Source organism: Octopus bimaculoides, chromosome 7, assembly GCF_046866305.1.
Source record: "Octopus bimaculoides isolate indiv1 chromosome 7, ASM4686630v1, whole genome shotgun sequence".
NCBI lineage: Eukaryota > Metazoa > Mollusca > Cephalopoda > Octopoda > Octopodidae > Octopus > Octopus bimaculoides.
The window spans coordinates 87,294,941-87,302,440 of NC_142934.1; the positions used below are offsets into that span (position 1 = coordinate 87,294,941).

At 36.2% G+C, this 7,500-nt stretch overlaps 1 protein-coding gene across 1 annotated transcript in view; it reads right to left on the reverse strand.

Moving 5' to 3' along the window:
• Positions 1 to 7,500, reverse strand: part of LOC106884069 (sodium- and chloride-dependent glycine transporter 1) — a 362,819-nt gene that overhangs the window by 44,210 nt on the left and 311,109 nt on the right. The gene's annotated exons all lie outside the window — the stretch shown is intronic.

The window sequence follows — 7,500 nt, forward strand, 5'->3', positions numbered from 1 at the left end:
ATAAATATATAAAGGGGACTAGAGTTTCAGGCTTATTTCCCTTCGTCATGGCTGGTATGCGTAATTTTCTAACAAGTGACTTAGTCTGAAACTGCGTCGAACCAAAGAATTAAAGCGCGAAACACATAAACTAGTCATCCGAAGACACACAAAATCTATTGACTTCTCTAAATATTTATCATTGGGTGTCAAATTTATATCCCATATATATATATATATATATATATACATGTGTGTGTGTGGGGGGGGGGTGTCTGTGTATGTGTGTGTATGTATGTATGTATGTATATATGTATACGCGTGAGTGGGTAAACGAAAGAAGGGCACTCAACCAATTTATTGAGAGTTACATGGATGGATCAAATCCGTTTGATTTAAATTCGCTGCTACTCTGAGAGTTTCAAGCGTGATGCTAGTTGTCAGCAATTGAAATTCACAATGGCTGACGACTAGCACACGCTTGAAAGTCAAGAGTACCAACGAATCTGAATCAAACTGTTTTGATTCTTATCGATATATATATATGCTTATGGATGTGTGTGTGTGTGTGTGTGTGTGTGTGTGTGTGTGTGTGTAAATATATATTTGTGATTGTGCGTGCATGTTGTGTGTGTGCAAGCCCCTGTATGTGTACTTGATTGTAGCGTATGTAAGTGTCAGTATAACAGCAACATAAATTGATAAAAGGCAAAATATCACAAGTCCATAACAATGAAGCTGGGTGGAAGCTGCACTGTAGAATGGTCGCCAGGTCTTCCTATTACTACCCAAAAACAGACGATGCCAAATACAGTAAGCCAAAAATGAATACTCTGTACTTATGAAAAAGATAATAAGATTAGTGTGTTTTCTTCTATAGGATTTAAATGCGTAGAAACATTAATAAATTCCAAAAGCAAATGATCCCATTCCATAGACTTCATACACATATATTCAGTTCTTGTGTTGTGTGCATAGAGTTCTCCAGCATTGTTTGTGTGCCAAGTTGCTTTAGATCTGTTCCTCTAACCATTTCCTGAAATCACGTTGTTTGTAAAGTGAAAGAGAATTTTTTCCTAACCACCACGACCCATAAATAAATAAATAAATAAATAAATAAAATCAGACAAAGGGTGTAGTTGTGGTGTTGGTGTTGGGGTTACTCAGTAGCATTGTATAGTGAGAGTGCAAATTAGGAAATTTGGTAAATGCTTCCATAATCCTTAGCATCAGTTCATCTTTGGCGTAACATGGAGTGTTATTGGTCTCTCGCTCAGCTACGCCCCACACATAATAATCAAGCGGTTTGCAATCTGCGGAGTTATGTGGCCAGATTTTAGTGGTGATGTGGTCGCAGAAATTGTCTGACACCCATGACGGGGTTCTCCTGCTTGTGTGGCATGATACAGAGCCCTGTTGTCAGACATAGGGTCTTCCCGTAGCTACCTTCTTGACCCAGGGCAGTACTATCTCCTCCGGGCACTTAATGTAGGACTCTGTGTTGAGTGTGAAGCTCTGTGGGAAGATGAATGGAGGCATACCATCACCACCACTAGTGATCACTCCAAACACCATGAAGTTGACAGGATGTTTGATTTTTATCCCTCTCGGCTCATATCCTCAGATTGCACTGTCCTCATATTGACACCCAAACACTCTGAAATGTTCGATTTGGAGTGCAGGTGCGAATGCCAAGCATTATATCATGTCGTTTCCAAATTTCTGTGAGAGTGAATTGCGTCATGATGCTGTTTTTCTGAAAGACGGTGCCCAACTGACTCTACTATACTGTGAAGCCGGCAAACTCAAAAACAAAATGTGCGCATGCATGAAATAAAAAATATAGAATGGCATCAAGATATATATATATATATATATATATATATATATATATATATATATATATATATATATATATATATATGTATATATATATATATATATATATATATATATATATATATATATATATATATATATATATATATATATATATATATATATATACACACACATACATATACATATAGGTTAGTGACGTTCTGCTTTTTATACGAAGTAGAACTGTCTCAAGTAATTTTCACAAACACGGTTAGATACACACACACATACATACATATATATAGTTCTATATATGTGGGTGTGTATTTCGGTATGTATACATATTTATAAAATGTTTATATGATGTCTCTAGATGTCTGCGTACGGGTATTTTATATTTCTTCATATTACACACTACATTAGCTTGTTTATGTGATATTTTGCGTTTTTGTCGCCATTTTATCCATATTTAAAATGGCAGTTTTCCTAACAAGCCAAAGAACACCCCAAACGCCAATAATTAGTTTGATTGCCAGCTGTAGGCGTCCAAATTGTTGACGAATGTATGTTTCATTGCAACAGTAATTGTACAGCCGGTTAAATTACCCGCATGATTGTTATCTAATATCTACCAGTTTTAGATTATAGACAAGTTTTCTGACGTGAATAATATCGAAGTAAACAGTGGCAGTTTGAAACTATTGACCAGTGATCTGTTAAAACAATAGCTCATTTATTTCCTTCGTATCGGTTACTTTCACACAATACATGGTCCATTTCATTAATATGTGTCATATACGTCTATTTGCTTATGTGTATCAATGGCATACACATATATGTGTTCGCGCGGGCGCGTGTGTGCCTGTGCGAAGTTATAACTTATGTATGCATGTGCCCATACACAAGCTGTACCTTTAGGCGGTTGGAACGCATTGTAGCTATATTGTTTAAATTCTCAGAGACCCCTATCATTCAGATATAATTTCGACTTCACTTCAGTTTCCTTGTTGAAAATATCTCTATCTCTTATATATATATATGTATATGTGTGTGTGTGTGTATGTGTCTGTGTGTGTGTGTGTGTGTGTGTGTGTGTGTGTACGCACATGTCATGGTTACCAGCCCCCTTCCACACGCACATTCACGCTCTCACATACACTCGCACGCGCACATTCGTTTTGGGATCACCACTACATTATTATCTTCCTTTCTTCCTAGCTCTCCTGTGTGACCCTCTAATGGAATTCGCCATGATAGATCGCTAGCCACTAAACCTTTTGTATATTCTCTCCCTGTTTATGTCTGTGTTCCTTTCTGTCAAAAAGCGTAGGCTCGAAACTTAAAAGACTTTCTCACTTCCCGAGCGTTAAACTAATATATCTGTTTGTTGATTACACACCCGTCTTCGTCGTCTACGTCTTTTGTTTTTTTGTAAATTCTCACTATATATATATATATATATATATATATATATATATATATATATACACATAAAAACTACAGCCTAGCCAGGCTCATGGGCCCGGTTTCCCGGTTTCAATGGAGTATGTATTCCCCAGTCCATCGCAGCGTTCTTCATTTTTGCCTGCTGATGAACTGGAGCAACGTGAAATGAAGTGTTCAAGAACACAACGCCTCGACCGGTCCATAAATCGAAACCACAATTTTACGATCATGATGTTGACACCCCTAACCACTAAGCCACGCGCCTCCACACACACACACACACACACACACACACACACACACACACACACACACACACATATATATATATATATATATTCGACCGAGGTATTTCGTCCGTCCTTATGTTCTGAGTTCAAATTCCACCGAGGTCGACTTTGGCTTTCATCCTTTCGGGGTCGATAAATTAAGTACCAGTTACGTAGAGGGGTCGATCTAATCGACTTAATCCCTTTTTATGTCCTTGTTTGTTCCCTCTATGTTAACCCCTTGTGGGAAATAAAGAAATAAGAAACGTTAGCACACAACCGGGCAAAATGCTTAACGGTATTTCGTGTCTTAACGTTCTGAGTTCAAATTCCGCCGAGGTCAACAAATTGACTGGCCCCCTCCTCCAAAATTTCAGGCCTTGAGCTTAGAGTAGAAAACGATATATACATCAGAGTTTTTATTCTCGTTTTGTGGTATTTTAAGCTGTGTGATACGACTGTATGGTACACCATGAAAAATAAAACAGGAAGATATAAATATGTACAGATAAACCTAAGGCGGAAGCAATACATAACTAAAGGACAGATGCATGAAGATAATCCTTTCTATAGTAGGTACAAAACCGCAGATTTGTGGAGATTGACTAATCGAATGCATTGACTCTAGTGTTCAGTTGGTAGTCATTTTATCGGCCCAGGAAGAATGAAAGGCGAAGTCGACTCCAGCAGAAACTTTGCTTAGAACGTAAAAATGAAACACTAAAATTTGACTGCTACTTTATCGACTTTGAAATGCATATTTGACCTTCAGAGGATCTGAACTCAAAATGCAAAGCGCCAGAATAACTCCTCCCCCAACGCACACACGCTCACAGATGGTTTTCTCTACACGGTTCTAACGACTCTTCCAAACCAACGCCTCTAAGTCAGAGAAACTCAAGCAGTTTCTGATTTAGGTATTATGTGTTCTCGAAACAAGTAACAGCTTTACTATATATCAATGTATTATGTAACATGTAAAACTAAGGTTTAGAAAGGCACGAGGTTTAAACTTTAATCACTTATTGTGCAATAGAATTCAGAGTATTAAGTTTTAATAAGTTATTTATTTCATTTAGAGAAGAAACATTGTGAGCGAAGCTAGTAAGAAACAGAATAAATCGAAGAAACTTGGAAATCGAAAGAGAATGAGGAAAATAATAAATTATGCATTTATAGAGGATGAGAGGGAAACAAGAGGTAATGGAAAGACACAGAATGGATGAAGAACGATGGAGAAAGGATCGAAATACGTTTAATAAGAGACAGGCTTTCGAAATATGTAGGTAGGAGATGAATTCACTCATGATAGCGTAATTGTAAAAGGGAATATTTATTAAGTGGTTGTTTTAAAATGAATAGGGATGTACAAGGCTTTTATACTGTGGAAGAAAGAAGCCGAGTATGCGAAAGTATTTGTGCTCAAAAGTGTTGAAAATTAAAGAACGGAGCGTGCACGTGAGAGGAAAAGGGAGAGAGGGAGAGAGAGTGAGATAGAGAGAGAGAGAGAGAGAGAGAGAGATAGAGATAGAGAGAGAGTGAGATAGAGAGAGAGAGAGAGAGAGAGAGAGAGAGAGAGAGAGAGAGAACCGAGAAATTCACTGCAATATAAGATTATATACATAAACATATATATATGTTGTACAATGAAAATAGATGAAAGGAAATGATATATATATATATATATATATATATATATATATATATATATACGTATTCATTTATATTGCACAATGAAAATAGATAAAAGGGAATTAAAATAATTTATAAACTTCTGCGAAATTTCTTTGATGAATGCATTCAGTTAACAAACAGACATTAGCAAAAATGTTGTGTGAGAAATTACTCTAAATATGAAAAAGAGAGTATGTAGGAAAAAAAAAACATCAATGAATATCGTAAAGATATCCAAGAATTACGAAGAAAGTTGCATTATATTCGACTCACTTGTTAAAATAATGCACCAGTAACAAAATTTGTGTTAACCTTTCGAATTTGTTCATTCTTGTAATGTAACAAATTGCAAGGGCGTCAATATTTGTATCAGAAAAATATGGGATCTTCCAGGACTGATATGGTCAAGGATTAATTCAATTCAAATGCATTCAACGTATTTTCATTTCTATTACAGCATCACAAATTTGTATTTTAAAACAATATAAACCGGAAGCATATTTTGATAAATATTGTAAATATTTTGTTTTTCTATCGTTCGTGAAAAAAATCCTGAATGCATTTTCATAATATGCCGTGTGAAACGTCTTAACCTTTTCAATGTATATATTTACTGGACACATTAATACGCATGTTTATATGTTTGTATGCGTATCTACATGTATCTACATTTATAACTATTGGGTCATCCCATAAATAATGCGTTTTTTTTTTTAATTGCATGTACTAAAAGTCGAAGGGGGACAGGATAAACTACCTGCATCAACTTGTTATAGATGCAGGTAGTAATTTTTACCTTTGTATTTATTTTTAGTGCAAATTTTGAAGAGTGCAGTTTGATTTTAAAAGTTATTTTTTCAAAGCTATAATGTAAATTACAAAGGAGCATATTCGGCATATTTTGCTTTATGAGTTCAATAAAGGCAACAACGCAACGGAAAGTGCCAGGAATATTAATGCAGTATATGGGTATCGGTAAGTATAAGGCAGTGTCCACGGGGTTTCCAGAAAATCCGAGCGGAAACTACAGCCTAAAATACGAACCACGCTCTGGAAGATCCTAAGAGCTCGATGAGGACGTCCTACAAACCCCAGTGGAACAAAATCCCATGGTAACTGTTGAGGAACTAACAGAGCAGCTTGGATTTAGTATTTAAAAAACAACGTTTTTTTTGTGTGTTGTTAAATGACTTATAAACATCTTGCTTTTGTTTCAGCACACGATTTCAGATCAAGTCACTTGCTATGCAAGTACATCTCCGTAATATATACATATATATATATATAAACACAGACTATTATTTTTATTATAATCCATATCTTTTAGTATCCATTATCAACAGCTCTAGAATTTACAAATCTCTTCCTACTGGAGGTTAAAGTACCACAAGATTGAATTTGCAACTTACAATCAATCATCCTTAAAAATCAATCTAAGCGAATGAATATAAATGACTAATGATTTTTTTTATATTAGGAAGGAAGCCAAGAATTTCGCAAAAATATTTCAAATCGATTTCGATCGGATATTCTAAGCTTCATTTAACTTATCGAAACCTTTGACAGAACTTTAATGATGCCCGTCTTTTTCTTTTATTTGTTCCAGTCATTGGACTGCGGTCATGCTGGATTACCACCTTTAGTCAAGCATATCGACCCCAGGACTTATTCTTTCTAAGCCTAGTGCTTATTCTATCAGACCTCTTTCACCGAACCGCAAAGTTACGGAGGCGTAATCACACCAACATCAGTTGTCGACTGATGCTGCGAGGACAAACACAGACAAACAAACATATACATATACATATATATATTACTCTTTTACTCTTCTACTTGTTTCAGTCGTTTGACTGCGGCCATGCTGGAGCACCGCCTTTAGTCGAACAAATCGATCTCAGAAGTTATTCTTTGTAAGGTTAGTACTTATTGCATCGTACAATTTTGTCGAACCGCTAGGTTATGGGACGTAAACACACCAACATGGGTTGTCAAGCGATGTTGGGGGGACAAACACAGACACACAAACACACACACATACATATACATATATACGACGTCTACCAAATCCACCCACAAGGCTTTGGTCGGTTCGAGGCCATAGTAGAAGACACTTTCCCTAGGTGCCACACAGTGGAACTGAACCCGGAACCGTGTGGTTGGTGAGCAAGCTACTTATCACACAACCACACTTGTGCCTGTCTAATAAACTCCAAAAATATATAAATAATAGAATCATGCAAACTAAAGGAAACAGACAATCTGTACTTTAATCTCGAAGTAAAGATTATAGCAAATATTGTATGTGGGTGGT